Source organism: Enhydra lutris, unplaced genomic scaffold (genome assembly GCF_002288905.1).
Source record: "Enhydra lutris kenyoni isolate GAN:26980312 unplaced genomic scaffold, ASM228890v2 scaffoldscaffold80, whole genome shotgun sequence".
NCBI lineage: Eukaryota > Metazoa > Chordata > Mammalia > Carnivora > Mustelidae > Enhydra > Enhydra lutris.
In genome coordinates, this window is record NW_019154164.1 from 5,780,494 (window position 1) to 5,799,106 (window position 18,613).

Below are 18,613 nucleotides of genomic sequence, written 5' to 3' on the forward strand. Positions count from 1 at the left end.
CATCCAGAGTGATCAAGTAATATGAGAATTAGAAAAGAGTCTATTGGCTCTGGCTACTAGGAGATTCCTAGTGTCTTTTTACAACAGTAGTTTCAGCGGAGATTTAGGGCTAAATAGCAGTTTATAATGGTCTGAAGAGAGAAATGGGAAATTAAGAAGGAATGGAAAGAAGTGGTGTGGATCAATTTTCAAGAAGCTTGTGAAAAAATAAAAGGGGAGAGACAAGGTAAAAATTGAGGGGGATGCAGAGGCCAGAGAATGTTACTGAATTTTCAGCATGACAGCAACTTGGACTTGTTTCTATACTGATGGTAAAGGATAAGATGTATTAAAGATACAAAGAGGAGAGAGAATAGCTGATACAAGGAAGTTCTTGAAGAAATATTAAGAGATAGGCAACAAAGCCAGGTGGAGATACTAATCTTGAACAGAAGAAAAACTTCCTTCTGAGACTAGACACTTAATCAACTGAGTCACCCAGGTGCCCCTATATGGTTTTAAATACAAGATCTAATGGTGGGCCTACCTATAGTTTCAAAGTACATTCACAATCAAAGGAAATGCAGACTTTAACTTAGAGATTAGTAAAAATAAAAATGTAATTTTTCTTAATAATTTTTTTTTAAAAGCCTGAACTCTAACCCTGGACCCCTTTTGCGCTCCAGAAGAAATCTACATGGTGGTGTGTTGGAGCTAACATTAAGTGGTTTGCAAGAGATGATTGTTAAATTTTCAGGCAGTTTGGTTGTTTGCTAATTGCAGCTATGTTAATCAGTAAGTTATATAAATTTACAATTCAATAAATCATATTGAGAAAAGTAAATAAACACTCAAACCTCATCACTTCCTAATTGTTTCTCTGCATTCTATTATTGTCTATGTTCTTAAGGTTATTTATTTATAACTATTTAATCTGTATGGCAAATTACTGTATAATGGCACATTACCATGCCATTCTTTTTGGTGACATCAACTCTATATTTGGTGACATCAGGCTTGGAACTTGAAATTGAGCATGGAAACCTGCAAATGCTACAAACCAGGACTTTTAACCAGCAGAGCCAACTGTTAGTTATTTAATAGCCCACTACTGTGTCCCTGGGCTCCAGGTTAAGAACATCCGGTAGGACAAGTATCACTCCTGAAGATCTCTAGGGAACTCCTTCAAATCAAGGATTCTAGGAGAGGCATAATAAAGAATTTTTAGGTACAACACCAAAAGAATAATCCACAAGAGAAAAGAGAAAATACTGGAATTCATCCAAATTAAGAACTTCTGCTCTTCAAAAATATTCTTAGAAGAATGGAAAGACAATCCAAGGACCAAGTAGAAAATATTTGCAAATCACATATCTGATAAATGACTTATATGTAAAATACATAAAGAACTCTCAAAACTCAATAAGAAAACAAACAACCAAATAAATGAAATAGGCAGATTCAGACAGACACTTTTTGCCACAGGAGATATATGGTTGACAAGTAAACCCATAAAAAATGCCCAATATCATTAGTCATCAGGTAGATAGAAATTAAAACCACAATGCAATGCCACTATGCATATACTAAACTGGCTAAAATTAAAAACATTGACTATACCAAATGTTGGTAACCATGTGGAGGAACCGGAATTTTCATGCATTGATGGTGGGAATGTAAAATGGCACAACCACCTTGGAAAATAGTTTGGCAGCTTCTTATAAAGATAAATATATATACTTGCCATATGACCCAGCCCGTCTAGTCCTAGGTATCTGTGTAAGAGAAATAAAAGCATATGTCTACACAAAAACTTGTACATGAATGTTCATAGTAACAGTATTTGTAATAGCTCCAAACTGGACACAGTCCAAATGTTCCTCAACAGATAAATGGATAAACAAATGGTGGTAAAATTATAGAATTGAATACTACTCAGTAATGAAAAGGAATAAACTACTGACACACATGACAGCGTGGATGAATCTTAAAAAGAAATCATGCCAAGTGAAAGAGGCCAGCCAAAAAATAGTACATACTCTATGACTTCATTTACAGAAAATTCTAGAAAATGCAAACTAATCTGTCATGGCATAAAGCAAATCAGTTGTTGCTTGGGGATGGGGAAAATGGGAAAGGGCATGAGGGGAAGATTACAAAGAGGCATGAGGAAACATGTTCATTATCTTGATTGTGCTGATTGTTTTGTGGGTGTGTACATATGTCAAAACTTATCAAACTGAACACTTTAAACAGATGAAGTATATTTCATGTCAATTATCCTCCAAAATAAAGCTTATTTTTTAAGAGTAGGGCTGATCCTATTAGTGAAAGATTTAAACAGACACTTCAACAAAGAAGATGTATGGATGGCAAATAAATCTATTAATCAGTTATTTTTTCCTAATTAATGTTTTTGAGACACCTTCATTATGTTAAGCCACTGGAAGCCAATTATTTGAGAAGATAACCATTTCAGATTTGCTAGATGGTATCCTCATAAAAGTCTAAAATATTCAGTTTAAAGTAAGTCACATACTTTCCCCCATATTCCCTACTTATTAAGTAAACGTATGTGGAAGGAGCAAACAGAGTGTTTTCCTTTGTAGGTGGAGAAGTTGAGACAGAGATACTAAGCAACATATCTTAGGTCACTCAATAGTTCAATGGCAGAAATGAGACTAAAATCCGGATCTCCATCTTCTTAGTCAAATAATTAAGGGAAAGGTCTCTGTTGGAAGAAAGAGTCTCCTGTGTGGCTCCAAGGTGATTGGAATTCGTGGCAGGTTACTGAAAGGTAAGCCTGCCTGTTGGAGGAATCCATGTTCTGTTCAATTTTAACACACCCTTGGAAGAGATTTCAGTATAATCAAACAAACTTGGTGCTCTGAAATGTTTAAAGCATGCTTTAAGTTGGGTAGCATTTTTGCTTCTTAATCAAAAGGTCTGTTATCAATATGCTATTGCTTGATACTGCTAATCTGTCCATTTAATACATAGAACACACATTCATGAACAAATCCAGGAACAATATCTGAGCCAACATTTCATTAACTTGTATATTTTTCCCAAACCAATGATTGGTTGTATCCCCCCCTCCCAACGTCACCCTCTTTCCCTTTAGATGTTGCTGTGGAGATTTTGGCACAGCCTAGGAATGGGAGGAGGGAAATGGGTAGGAAAAGCAGGGAGTTCAAGGGCGAGTTACCAGGGGCCACTGCTCTAAAAACAGACAAAAATGATGAAACCCAAGAGAGGGAAAAACCCTTCTCTCAGAGTCAGGGCCTCCTTATGTGGGAATCCTGCCAGAAAATTTAAGGTAGCACTGAGAAGGAAGGCAACAAGGGATTAAGGGTGTTCTTACACTCCTGTTTAATGACCATTTATTTACAGGGTAGAGGCAGCCTATTACCCCCAAACCCCTATTCTTCAATGGAAGACACACACAGTCACTCATTCATTCACAATGGTAAACAGAGACCTTAGCAACTCTGAAGACATGTGCACGCTCTCGGGCAGAAAAAAAGGGACAAAGGGACCACATCCAGAAAAGCACACATTTAGTAAGCCCTCAAAAAATTTAGTTGGGCACAGAGGACAGTTAGGGGAGAAAGAGGAGGGAAAGCCATAGTGGTAGGTGAGGCAGGGGTGGAAGTGAGAGACTGGATTAACAGTTAAGTGAAAGAGAGAGTGTAAATGAGTTAGTCTGATTCCGTAGAGACTCCACCTAAGGATGGATTAGAACAGAATGAGACACAAATCTCCTCAAATACTAGTGTTTCAAAGCTAGAATTTTCCCTCAAGCCTTTGCAGTCCACACACTAAAATAAGTCCTAGTCACTTTTTCCAGTGATTTTTCCAGTGATACTACTTTCTCTAGAAGATTCACTTCGCAGTATAATTGTAAAAGTGCAAAATGATCATATTAGTGGATATATCTGTAGATTTATATTATTTAAATAATCTAAGCCTTTAGGAAATATATTTCTAAGGAAATGAGAATGTGCCTCAGGTGATAGGAGGCAAAAAAAAAAAGCAAAGGTAAAATTAGACAAAGGGAATAAAAAAAGCCTACCTTTTTTCTTTTTGAATTGTTTTCAGCATTGGCACACATTCGAAGGCACACATACAGACTTCTAAATCAGTGCCCAATATAATCTCACTATTGTGAGTCACTGGAGGCAGGGCTAAGCTGAAGTAGTGGAAAATCTGAAATACACAATATTTTTAAAGACATGTATTTTTATTACTTTCAAGTGCAAACAGTTACTCCAACCATGTTACAACAATTTTGCCTGTACAAGACCCGCTTTCCACAAAGAGTTCAGAATGTATTGTTTAGTACAATTGCAACTGGCCTGAACCGAGCCATGAGAGTTTTTCATTTTCTTTCTTTCCTTTTGTTCTTTTTTTTTGCATCAAACATACTTTTATTTCGTTTTTTTAAATTATACTCAGTTAGCCAGCATATAGTACATCATTAGTTTCTGATGTAGTGTTCAACGATTCATTAGTTGTGTACAACACCCAGTGCTCATCACCACACATGCCCTCCTTAATACCCATCACCCAGTTTCTCAATGGAGCAGATCCTACCTCTCGACACTTCATTTTTTGAGGAAATAATAATAATGTTTACTGAGTACTTCCTGTGTAGCAGGCAAGCACTGATCTAAGCAGCTTACATGGACCGTCACACTTATTTCTCACAATTACTTTTATAAAGTAGCTTCAATGGCTATCCCCATTTTACCGATGAGGACACTGAAATGTAGGGAGATTAAGTGCCTTTCTAGAAATCATACAGTTACTAGAGAGTTAGAGCCCAGATTTGAATCCAAATAAGCTGACCCCAGAGCCTGTGTTATTAACTAGAGTACTGTGCTGCCTCAGATAAACAACCTTTTGCCTCAAGTAAAAAATGAGATATCAGGGATTTATTTTCAACACGAAAGAAACTTTCAGAGTATGTTTTGACATCAGCACACACTGAACCCTCTCTTCTACATCCTCCAGTTTCTTCAGCTACATATGGGGTTCCAAAGAAAGATCACTGACTTCCAGAATCATGAGCTTCAAGACTGTAGAATCCTCTGGCATCGAAGAAAGAGCCAGTTATCTTCAGGAGACTGTATTGCTAAAGCAGGCAAGTAAACTAGCACTTGTCTTTGGTAGGCAATTTGTAACATGGGTTTGAAATATAAAGGTTTTCTGCTTAACTTTTGCTTAACCAGGAAAAGAAATCAATTACAACCTCCCATCCCCGAGCAGTCCAAGTGATCAAGACTTTGCTGCAATGAGCCTAATGATCATTTACATGTATACGAATATGATTTAAAATTTGCACCTCAATTGTATCTGCTTAGCAAACTTTTTTCCTTTAGCTGGTACAGAGATGAGATTTGGTCCAGTCTCGCCTTATCACAATGCTCAAAGATCATTAATTAATGGAGTCAGGATTATGAAGATTTATGTATTTACCTTTGATGAAAAATACTTAGTCACAATCTGATCTAATCGTTCAACGTATTTATTGTGTAGGGAAAAATAATGCCACGTGAACTGGGAATTATTATGACTAGAGACCAGAAAAGCAGACGAAGAAAACTGAAAGAAAACTAAAGAAATCATCTTTTGATAGGTTGAAAAGTTAAAAAGCTGCTGGGCAAGTTGCCATGGATACGATGTCCTGAATGTAATACTGGGCTTTTCCTCACAGTTAAATACTAAAAGCCTGACTCTCCAGCTGCACACATCTTTTCTGTGCAGAGTGGCAACTACTTGAAATGGAAATTCTTTAGTTTGATGAATGAGAATGCAATGGGAAATTTCCTGTGTGAGAATCCTAATCTGCTGAAAAGGTATTTGAATGAGATTAATTTCAAAAGCATTTTTATCCCATTTATATATTACCCAAGACTTCTAAATCATACTCACTGCACAACGACCTTTATAAATTTACAGTAAAGAATCAGAAATCAGGAATTGGTCACAACCACAATAGACCTACATGGCCCTTTTTCATCACTGACACTTGCCACCCAATGGCACACATTTTACTGCCCATATATTGAAGCTGTATGGGGTCTGATCAGAGCAAATAATATGGCAAATCGGGAATCCCCACCATGGATCATAGAGACACTATACCAGAAACCTATACCAAAATAAGTTATTGTGTCAAGAGTTCACTGCTTTCTTCATATTCTTTGGATTTTACAAAATGCCTCAGACATTTCTGTCAAATTACAGAGTAAAAATTGAGCACATTAAAGGACTTATAGAAAAAAGCAAAGAAGGAGCAGAAGCAGCCCTGGGTATAGCACATGGGCTATAGGGTAAAACAGAGTCTAACAGGCTTCAATCCCCTATCTGTCACTTTACTAGCTGATGACCTTGGGTAAATTACTTAATTTCCCTAAAACTCCATTTTACTAATTTCTTTTTTCTTTCTTTCTTTCTTTCTTCCTTTCCTTTCTTTCTTCCTTCCTTCCTTCCTTCCTTCCTTCCTTCCTTCCTTCCTTCCTTCCTCTTTTTAAAGCAAGCTCCATGTTCAACATGGGGCCCAAACTCACAACCTCAAGATCAGGAGCTTCATGCTCCACTGACTAAGCCAGCCAGGTGTCCCTTGTTTTATTAATTTATAACATATGGACAATAATAGTACCTACACTATAAAGTTACAGTGAGGACAAAATGAGTCACATATGTAAAACCTTAGAACAGTGTTAATTCTTTACTCAAGGGTAACTTTTAATATTATTCTCCCACACCTCCAAAACACTGATTTCATCCTGGCTATGGGAAAAACTACAAGTTTTTGGTGGTGCTAAGCCCAGTTTTCATATTCTGAGAGAGCACTGGCAAAATCCTCATTGCTTCCCTCCTTTTTCATGCACCTTTTACATTCTTTCCCTGACACCCTGCCACCTCCACCCTTACCCCCATCAGTTTATCCATTAATTTACAAAGCTCCAGGCATTCTGCCTTCCCACCAACCAATCCCTACTTCTCCTGGCAATGCCTTTTATGTGGCTCATGTTCTTCACTGTCCTCCTCTGTTCCCTAAGAAACAACCTGCCCTTTGTGTGGCCCTGTATCTTCTCTGCCATTAAGTTATATGACTTAATGATCTTTCACAGTTTTTGAGAATTTGCCTTGTTTTCAAATTTTCGACTCCCTGTCCCTTATTTTTATTTTGCAAACTCGCTGACTAGATGACTCCCCTCTATCTCTGGGGGACATCCTTAACTGTTTTTGCTTATCCATTCTATCCTACCTCTCTATGAGCCCTGGGAGTTGCTTCTTTCAGAATCTTCATACACTGAAACAGTACTTTGGGGCGCCTGGGTGGCTCAGTGGGTTAAGCCTCTGCCTTCAGCTCGGGTCATGATCTCAGGGTCCTGGGATCGAGCCCCGCATCGGGCTCCTTGCTCAGCGAGGAGCCTGCTTCCCCTTCTCTCTCTGCCTGCTTCTCTGCCTACTTGTGATCTCTCTCTCTGTAAAATAAATAAATAAAATCTTAAAAAAAAAAGAATCTTCATACACTGTAAGCAAGTCTTCTCTACACTTGGGAACATAGACTCATAAATCCTAAATGAAATGAATTAAATTTTAAGAAGTATGATGAAGAAAAATCAAAGAAAAGACACAAATACTATAAACCACAAATCAAAAGAGAATAACTACAAATAAAGATGAAATTACAAAATTACAGGATAATAGTATATATTACTTTATATAAGTTCGTCTGGAAGCCTAGAAAAATGGAAATACAAATAAAATGACCAAAATTGTTCTAAAATATATAGAAAATATGAATGGACCAATACTTACAGAAGAAATTTAAACAGTAGTCAAACATATATTCTCTAAAAAATGGGCCCAGGTGGTGTTATGAGCAAACATTTAAGAGATAACTTTTATCTTATACAAACTGTTCCAGAGCACTGAAAAAGATGGACACTATCCAACTTATTTTTCTCATTTTATGTTCCTAGAGAAGAAGATAGCATAAGGAAAGAAACTATAAGGTTAATATTCCTTATGAATTTATTTATTTATTATTTATTTATATTTTATTATTACGTTCAATTAGCCAATGTAGACTACATCATTATTTTTTGATATAGTGTTCAACAATTCATTGGTTGCATATAACACTCAGTGCTCATCACAACACGTGCCCTCCTTAATACCCATCACCCGGTTACCCCATCCCCCCATACCCTTCTCCTCTGTAATCCTTAGTTTGTTTCTCAGAGTCCAGAGTCTTTCGTGGTTTGTCTTGATGGGAAAATCACAAATAAAGTATTGGCAAAAAGACAACAAAATTAAAAAAAAATATATCCTCCTTCCCTCCCTCATTGTAGAATTGTAACTATATGTGAAAATGGATGTGTTAACTAGCCTTACTATGGTAATCATTTTACACTATATACATATATCAAGTTATTCTGTTGTACACTTTAAACTTGCAAAATACTGTATCAAATATATTTTAATAAATATATTATAAATAAATATATTTTAAATTTTTGGGAAAAGGATAGTATGTCATGATAAAGGGTAAATTCTGAAAAATCTAACAATGAAATTTACATATTAACTGATTGCAAAGGGAAAAATGACATAATAGTACCAGTAAATTTTGGGGGGAGCAATAAATAAAATTTGACATATATTTTTGTCAGAATTAGAGAAAATTAATTACAGAAAATTAATTACAGAATTACAGAATTACAGAAAATTAATTATACCTTCCTTAAGTTCACAAAGGATATTTACTAGAAACCTACATCAAGTATCATACTTAACTGTGAATCATTAAAACTCTCCCCATTAAAATAAAAAAAAAAACACAAGGATGCTGGCCATTAATACTATTATTCAACATATTACTAGAGTCTTAGCTAAGAAATGAGAGTAAAATGAAATGAAAGGTACAAAGCTTGGAAAGGAAGAGGAAAATGATTATGAAACATTCTTAGAGGGAAAATGTCATTATTTGCAGAAATATTATCTACATAAAAATCCTCAGAGATAAAAACTAACAAATGAATTCAGCTAAACAGGGAGTGAAGAAAAGAAGTAGCTGTACTATTGACATATAGAAACCAATCTTTCATGCCAACAATAACCTATGTAAAAGTAATGGAGAGACAGACCAATGGTAAGTTCAGAAGTAGATGAAATCATATTGAAATTTGTGTATGATAAAGATGGCATTTCAAATCTTAGAGACAAAGATGGGCCTTTTGTTAGTGTTGGGAGAAAGAGCTAACCATTTGGAAAAGAAAAAATTGGATCCATACCTCACACCATAGAGAAGAATAAAATCCAGCAGATGAGAAATTCTGTGTAAAAGAAAATCAAACTATACAAGTTGAGTATGGGAAACTATACAAGTTCAACCATGACTCAAAATCCAGATGCAATAAAAGAAAAGATTAATGAATTTAACCATAATTTTTTAATGTAAAACATGAAACAAAATAAGAATAATTAAAAGACAAATCACAACTGAGAGAAAATATTTTCAGCATATATTATAGTATCTCTACTACATAAAGAACTTGTAAATTAAAAGGAAAAAAATACCAAAACTCAAATTAAAAAAACAGGTAAAAGATAGGAACAGATAATTTTAAGTGAAAAGAATGGCCTTTGAAGATATGAAAAGATGTTCAATTTTACTCATAATAAAAGAAATGCAAATTAAAATCCAGGATATAATCCTGGATATAATTTCCAATCTATCAGATTGGCAAAAGTTCAAAGGCTTAATAAAACATTGTTGAAGAGGCTGCTCATAAAAGTTACTACTATACATTGCTGGGCTGAATACAAAATGATACAACTTCTATGGTGTGGTGAGGAATTTCACATTATTTAACAAAATTACGTTCGCTTTTTATTCAGCAATTTCACATCCAGAGACTTATTCTGATTCCAAAAAAACCCTCAACATAGTCATTTATTGGGGCTTTAATTATAAATGTAAAATATTGGAAACAACCAAATACCCATATAAAGGAAATTGATTCAATAAAATACAGTACATCCTCACAATAGAGTATTATGAAGCTATAAAAAAAAGAATGGAAAAAATCCCTATAAGCTTATAAAGAGTGATTTCCTGGATAAATTGTTTTCCAGAATAAATTAAATTTTTAAAAATTTTTGAAGTAAAGTGCAAGCAAGTGTATATATTACCCTTTTGTGTGAGAGAGAAGGGGAAATAAGAATACACACACATACATTCTGGATTTGCAATAAGGAAAACAGAAACAATGAAAACAGAAACTAATGAAATTTGGTTGCCTACAGGAGGTGGGTAGAAACTGGGTAAAATGGATAGAGAAGAAAGTCACTCTTCTCTGAAATAACTTTTTGTATAGTTTTGACTTCTTGAATTGTGTTGTTTTACATATTCCAGAAATAAAATAAATCGACAATGATGGCAAATAAACTAAAAGAAAATCCAAGCAGAAACAACTGAACTTAACTGTTTATTAAATTGATACTGTAATCACACAAAAGAAAAAACTACAGAGCTAATTCATAAAACTTCTAAATATAATACTTTGAGTACGTATCTTCAGTCTAAAGACAAAAAAATTGCTACAAAATTTTGAGCTAAACTTGATGTGTTTATTTTGTCCAGGAATTCTGAAACCTTTGTGTGCATGCACGTGCACTGTAGGGTTGAGCAAAAAAGTGAATATACTAATATATCCATGATATTGGCAGCAAAGCTTCTCAATGTGGGAGAGAGAAATAAACATGTACATATATAAAAATGGGAAAGATAAGAACAGACCTTATGTTGTTGGGCTGAGGCTAGAGGTGTTAGTTGAACTCAAATTATAAACATAATATTTTGGTACAGATCTTAGCCAGTGTAAAAGTAATATGGAAAAAATAGAAAGTTTTATGACTGGAAAGGAAGAAAGAAAAGTGTCATTATTTTCTCATGATATGATTCTGTACATGGAAAATTCAAAGAACCTATAAACTATTAAATTTAACAAATAAATTAAGCAATGTTGCTGGAAGCAAGGTTAATAAACAAAAATCTATTTTATTTCCATATACTTCCAGCAAAAAACTGGAAAATAAATATTTCAAAAATACCATTATAATAGCATCTGCAAATATAATAGAGCTATGGTAAGTGTAACAAAAATATGCAAGTTCTTTACACTAAAACAAAACATTAATGAGAAATACTGAAGAAATACCAGCACCCTGAGATCACGACCTAAGCCAAAGGCAGGAAGGGTTGTGCTTAACGAACTGAGCCACCCATGGGCCCCTCTCTATTCTTTTTTTACTAATTTTTTTTCTGAGATACAAAGTACATTGCAAATTTAAAAGGAAAAATGCATTTTTTGGGAGAAGACTTAATTTCTCTTACCTTCTAAGACAAAATGAAAGGTAAGTAAATTAACCTTACTCTTAATTTTTAAAAACATCTTGGAGCCATTTAATTAGGACTTTCTCAATAAGTCTATAGAAAGATAGAGTGACAAAATGATATAGACTAGAAATCAAGAGACCAGGATTCTAGAGACCTGGATACTCAACATTTCTCTGGGTTTCAATTTCCTTTCTTTAAAGTAAAGAGACTCAAAGGAGATAGTATTTAAGACCTTTTCTGGTTTTAAAAATATATAATTTTGCCCATCCAACAGCAATGACCAATAAAAGGCAGCATATCACTAGATATGAATTTATAAGCCAGTATCTTCATGAGGATGAAGCTCTGGGGAGAAGAAAATAAGGAAAGTTGTCATGGTCATTCAAGCAAAGGAAACTTGTCATGGTCATTCAAGCAAGGTGTATCTGTCAATGCTCTTGATTTCTGGCAAGAGAAACTGGCTGTAATGAACTTAAACAAAAATGGCATTTGTTGGAAGATCATGGGGGACTCAGGGAAATTTTTCACCATTATTCCTTCAAATAAGTTTCTTGTCTTTCCTCCTTCTTACATCTCTATAATATAATGTTAATATGCTTAATGTTGTCCCAAAGATCCCTTAAATTACCTTCATTATTTTTTTTTCCTTTTTGCTGTTCTGATTGGGTGATGTCCACTATTCTGTCTTCCAGATTGGGGATTCAGTCTTCTTTATTATGCAATTCGCTATTGATTCCCTCTAGTGTGTTTTTCATTTCACTTAGTGTATTCTTCAACACTGATTGTTTTTCTTCTTGTATTTTCTAACTCTGTTGAAGTTCTCACTGTGTTCCTCCATTATTCTCCTGAGTTTGGTGAGCATCTTTATGAACATTACTTTGAATTCTTTATCAGATAAATTACTTCTCTCCATTTCATTAGGTTATTTCCTGGAATTTTGTCTTATTCTTTCATTTGGAACACATTTCTCTATCTTCTCATTTTTTTGACTTTCTGTGCTTCTGTGAATTAAGAGGAAAAGCTAACTATCCCAGTTTTGAAAAAGTGGCCTTGTGTAGCAATATGCCCTGTGTTGACTGCAGTATGCCCTGTGTTGGCAGGCCATCTGGAGCTGGAACCAGCACAGGCTTGGTGGAGGGGTTTCCTGAGGCATGCTGCACATCAGGGGCACCTTGCTGGGACAATTAGAGCTGGCATGGGTATGGGCTGAGACGTCCTGGGGCACCTTGATGGGATAGCCAGAACTAGAGTAGGCATGAGCCAGGAGAGTCCCTGGGCATGTCATACCAAGGTCTGGAGCAGCTATAGCAGGTTGGTTAAAGCACCTGGACCTTGCTCCCATCTATGTTATCAAGGCAAAGAGGAGTATAAAAAGTGATGCTCACTGGCATCTCCAAGCCCAGAGTTCCAGCAGTTCCCCACCCAATTGGTGGGTGCTTTATGGTTAGTAAATGGATTTCCTTCACTGATACTCTAGTTGTTCTTTAATCTTCTGTGGATTTTTTTTTTTTTTTTTTTTTTTTTTTGCTATACTCCAAGACATGCGAGGCTGCATGCAGAGCCCTCAATGATATCCCTCCCTAAGACAGTACTCTGCATTGTGGGTAGAGTTCCCATTGTTATCAAGTCCCTCTCTTTCACCCTTCTTCTATGTGGTCCCTCTATCTGTTATGCAGAGCTGTTCAATCAGCCTTTAGTTCTTCAGGAGGAATTGTTCTATATGTAGAAGTAGATTTGGTATATCTGTAGGAGTAGGTGAACTCAGGGTCTTCCTACACTGCCATCTTGGACCATTTCTCTTCAATAAATAATTTCTTTGTTTTTCTTGTGTTTTAGTTTTTACAATGAGGCTATATTTATATATTACTTTTGTAATGAAAACATAAATTTAATTAAAGAAAAAGTATCCTGGTAAAAGAGTGAAGTCAAGTTGTTAGATGAATGTTTTGGGTAACTATATGTCAAGTGTTATGTCTTCGAGGACAGCCTCAGCAGATAAACTTCATTCGAAAATAGCTAAACTTGAGATGCTAAAGAAGACCATGAACTCTATGATGAAGTAAATTAAGATGGTGAAAGAAGAATGGGAGATATACTCAAAGGGTTTTAATGTCAAAGTTTGAAGAGTAATAATAATTACTAAGCCTGAGCTTAGTTAAAAAAAAAAAAACTAGGCTGAGAGAGTGGGAAGAATGGAGTGTATGTTAAGAAGAGAAACAAAGGGGCACCTGGGGGCTCAGTCATTAAGCATCTGCCTTCAGCTCAGGTCAGGACCCCAGGGTCCTGGGATCTAGCCCCACGTCGGGCTCCTGGCTCAGCAGGAAGCCTGCTTCTCCCTCTCCCACTTCCCCTGCTTGTATTCTCTCTCTTGCTGTTTTCACTCTCTCTCTCTCTAATAAATAAATAAATAATATCTTAAAAAAATTAAAAAAAAGAAGAGAGAAACATAGGAGAAAAGACATGAACCCATGAGTAAATAATCTGTCTGGCATGGCAGCACACACGATAAGAATTAGTAAAAATAAAAATAACACCAAACAAAGAGTTTATCATTGAGCGTTCTTAGCTGCAAACAACAAACCCCACTCTATCAATTATTAACAGATACTAGATGACTCACAATATCATTGGGAGAGTTGAAGAAATAGACATAAGGCTGGGCTTCTTGGAATGATACCCAAAAGTGCACCATAGATCTGGTCTGATGAATAGGAAATTGCTGTCTCTGTCACTGCCAAGCACTAAGTGCTAGAAACTCAACTTGACTGCAACTGTTGTTGCTGCCAGGATCAATGCCACCTCTGTGTTTCTGCTGCTCCTGAAAGCTGGATGCTTCTTGTGCCAGCAAAATAAGATATTTACATAGAGCCAATTCTTTCATGTTACTCACTTGCAAATCAATGTCTCACATGAGTGTGCTTGTTTGGCTGATCTTAAATCAAATGCTTGTTCCTAGCTGCAAGGGAGGCTAGGTATGTGAGTTCTGACATGTATAGTTAAAGAGTAAGCCTAATTACACTGACATTTTTCTAAATATGGAAAATCTATTCAGAAGATAATGGGTAGGCAGCCGGAAATATTAAAGAAGATCATTGCAACCAGACTGTGAAATGCTTTGAATATCTTTATTAGAAAGTTAGACTTTATCTGAGTAGGCAATGAGGAGTAGGCAAAGGTTTTAAGTAGGGCAATGTTTGCTTTTTCAGTTGCTCTAAAAGCATTTGTAAAGTTTAGGAGCACCTGGCTGGCTCAGTCAGTGAAGCATGCAACTCTTGATCTCGGGGTTGTGAATTTGAGCCCTGCCTTGGTGTAGAGATTACTTAAAAAATAAAATATTTTTTAAAAAGCATTTGTAAGTTTTAGTAAAATGGATGTAGTGAGAACAATAGGCAATTTACAATGGTACAGATAAAAGAATATAAAATTCTGGACCCAGGTAATGGAGTGCCTAAGAAGGGACATGACAGAAGACACTTCATGGGTAGCATATGAAGGAGTCAAGGAATAAGGGATTCATGAGGCTTGGTTCTCATCTTAGAGAAGGAGTGAAGGAGTAAGGGATTCATGAAGTTTGGTTCTCATTTTATATAACTACAAGATTGGCTATCCTGTATTTTGTATGTTTGCTTTTGTTTGTTTTGTTTTACTAGATACACATGTTTCTTCCATGAATAAAATTGTTCCTCATGGGTCAATTTTTTATTTGTCAAAATTTACACTTTGTACTTAAAGGCATTTTTCAGTTGAGAATTTCCCAGAGCTTTCTAATATTCATTAGTCCTCTTGGTATTCAGCTTATATTCTGGAGAAATTTCAGTCATTCTTCAATCCATTCACTCATTCTTTCAATATATTTTGTACGTTCTGTGGACCAGGTATGAGTTTCAAATCTGTGAATGCAGATTTTTTAAGTATTATATTTGGCAATTATGGTAAAAGCATAATTATTTTATAAATGTAAAATATTATAAATGGCATAAAATCATGGTGCAAAATTTTATTAAAATTGGAAAGAGGTAAATACTGTAAGATATGTTCAAATAAAATATTTGGGATATTAGAAGATGACAAATTATTTTCATTTTGGGCTTTGGGGATACATAGAAAGGCTTAATGGAATGGCATTTGAACTTGCAGTATAGGTAGAATTTGTATATGTAAAGATGTGGGTTAAGGGAAAGGAAACAACATGAGCAACACGGCATATTTGAAGGAAGAACAAGAACTCAGTTTTGGCTGGGGTTTAGGATGAAAAGGATGAAGATGAAGAGGTACCTTAGGGTTGTGCTGTGAAGGACTGTGATTGCCAGTCTGAAGGGTCTGAATTGTATCTGGTACTTAATGGGGAGCCGCCAAAAGATTTCAGGCTTTGAGTGACACAATTGCAGTTGTACTTTAGATTGGTCAATACGACAGTTGTGATGACAATGGTCTCAGGAGTCAGACAGAGGTGGGGAGATCAGTTGGCAAAGTATTGCAAAGAGGTAATAATAAGTAGTGGAGAGGAAAGGGATCTCAGTGCTACTATAGAGTGGAAATTATTAGAAGTGAGCAAGGAACAGACATCAAAGTTTGCAGTGAGTTTTTTTTTTATCCTAGATGAATGAGAATGATATTACTCACCTGTCTGACTAATTAGATAACTTCAAAGAGGAAAAATATTTAGTGATTGTTACATAGACAAAGACACAAAATTGTAACAGTTACTTAGGTAATTTGAATGGAAAAAAATGCCTTTAAGGGAAAAGGAAAGTTTTTGTACCTGAACTGAAGAATTCCATCATCTAAATCACTGAATACTTTTCATCATAATTATATAGATAGAGCTATGTGAACTCATGACAAATGAGGAACCATATAATATGTTATTTGCTGATAGGATAAAGCAAGATTCCTCATTCTTTACCAATTAGTATTATATTATATATTATTACAATAGAGTATTTAAGTTTTATAAAGATAAGAACTTTTCCTGTGTTGTTCAATGCCATAACAAGATGTCTACCACAACAGGAAAGAAAAGTAGAAAGAATGTAAGAGGAAGTAAGGAAAAGAGAAAGAGAAGGAAGGAAGGAAGGAAGGAAAGCAGGAAAAGGAAAGGAAAGGAAAGGAAGAAGGAAATTAAAAAGAAGGTGAAAGTAGGATGAAGGATGAATTGTGGATAAGAAGAAAATAAGGATAAATAGGATAGTGAGATGGGTGAGTTAGAACATGATGAAAGGAACCACTTGAGGGCATTCTCTATTGACAGAAAACCATTTGAGAGAGTCAAAACTGTAACTTGATTACAGTCAAGGACCAAATTCACTAGAACGTGAAGTCAGCAAAATGGCAGAGCAGGAAGCCCTGGAACCCTCCTTCTTCCCAAAAACACACCGGTTCTGCAACAGTTCATGAACAAATTATCTTTGTGACAAATCTAAATCTAATTGACAGTCCCCTGCACCATGGGTGAATACAAAACCACTAAAGCTGGCAGGGAGATTTAATACATCCTCTCACCAGAATCTCTGTCCCCGGTGAAGAACCATACACTTAGGAAGAGACCTAGCTCCCAGTTTCACCCAGGGGAAGGAAGAGGTTGGTTCATATGTCCAGGATCCCAGCTTTTCTAAGGGGGATTCCCAGAGGACTGATTTCGTCTTTCCAGTCTTGGAGCTCTGATGGGTCTGGCACAACTAGCTTCCTATGGGAGAATGGAGGTAGTATCCTGGGCTGGTAGACATCATTGTTCATCCCTTCTGTCCTCTCAGCACAGAGAAAACAGACAAGAAATACAGTGCTCTTATTTTCCCTGAGGACTGAGTGTTAGCAGAGGCCTCCAGAATCTCTGGCTGAGCTGTGTTGTGGGTGTATGAGCTCAGCCCATAGCCCTTTCTCCAGGATAGATAACATGGTAGGTCACAAAACAAGTCTTAAAAATTTTAAGAAGATTGAAATCATATCAAGTATCATTTCTGGTCACAATGGGATAAAACTGGAAATTAATAGCAGAAGGAAAACCAGAAGAATCACAAATCTTTATAAATTAAAGAGCACAATCTTGGACCACAATTTCGTTAAAGAAGAAAAAAGAGAAATTAGAAAATACCTTGAGACAAATGAAAATGAAAATACAATATGCAAAAATGTATGGGACACGGCAGAAGCAGTACTAAGAGGGAAGTTCATACTGATGAATGCCTACATTAAAACAGAAGAAAGATCTCAATAAACAACTTAATTTTACCCCTCAAGGAATGAGGAAAAGAAGAAAAAACTAAGCCCAAAGTTAGTATAAGAAATGAAATAACAGGTTAGAACTGTAATAAAAGAAATACAGGATAGAAAAAATAGAAAAAGTCAAAAAAATTGAGTTGGTCATTTGAAAAGGTAAACAAAATTGACAAACTCCTAGCTACACTAAGAAAAAGAAAATTCAAATAAAACCATAAATGAAAAATGGCTCATTACAACTGATGCCATAGAAATAAAAAGGATCATATGAGACAACAATGTATAATTATATGCCAACAAATTGGATAACCCATAACAAACAGATAAATTCTTGGAAACATACATTGTACCAGACTGAATCATGAAGAAATAGAAAGTCTGAACAGACCTTTAACTAGTATGAAGATTAAATCAGTAATAAAAAAACCTCCTAACAAAGAAAAGCCCACGATTACATGGCTTCATGACTGAATTCTACAAAACATTTATTTTTTTTTGAATTCTACAAAACATTTAAAGACCAATTAATTAATGCCAATCCTTCTGAAATGCTTCCAAAATATTGAAGAGGAGGGAACACTTCTTACCTCATTTTGGGAGGCCAGAATTACCCTTATACCAAAGCCAAACAAAGACACCACAAGAAAAGAAAACTACAAGCCAATATCCTTAATGAGGATAGATACACAAATCCTCAACAAAGTACTAGCAAATAAAATTCAATTGCACATTGAAAGGGTCATACACCATGACCAAGTCCAAGTGAGATTTATCCCTGTTATATAAGAATGCTTCACCATATGTAAATCAATTAATGTGATATTATCTCAACATAGTAAAGGCCATATATGACAAACCCCCAGCTAACATCATACTCAATGGTAAAAATCTGAAAGTGTTCCTCTAAGATCAGGAATAATGTAAGAATGTCTGTTCTTACCACTTCTATTCAACATAGTACTGGAAATCCTAGCCAGAAGCATTAGATGAGAAAAA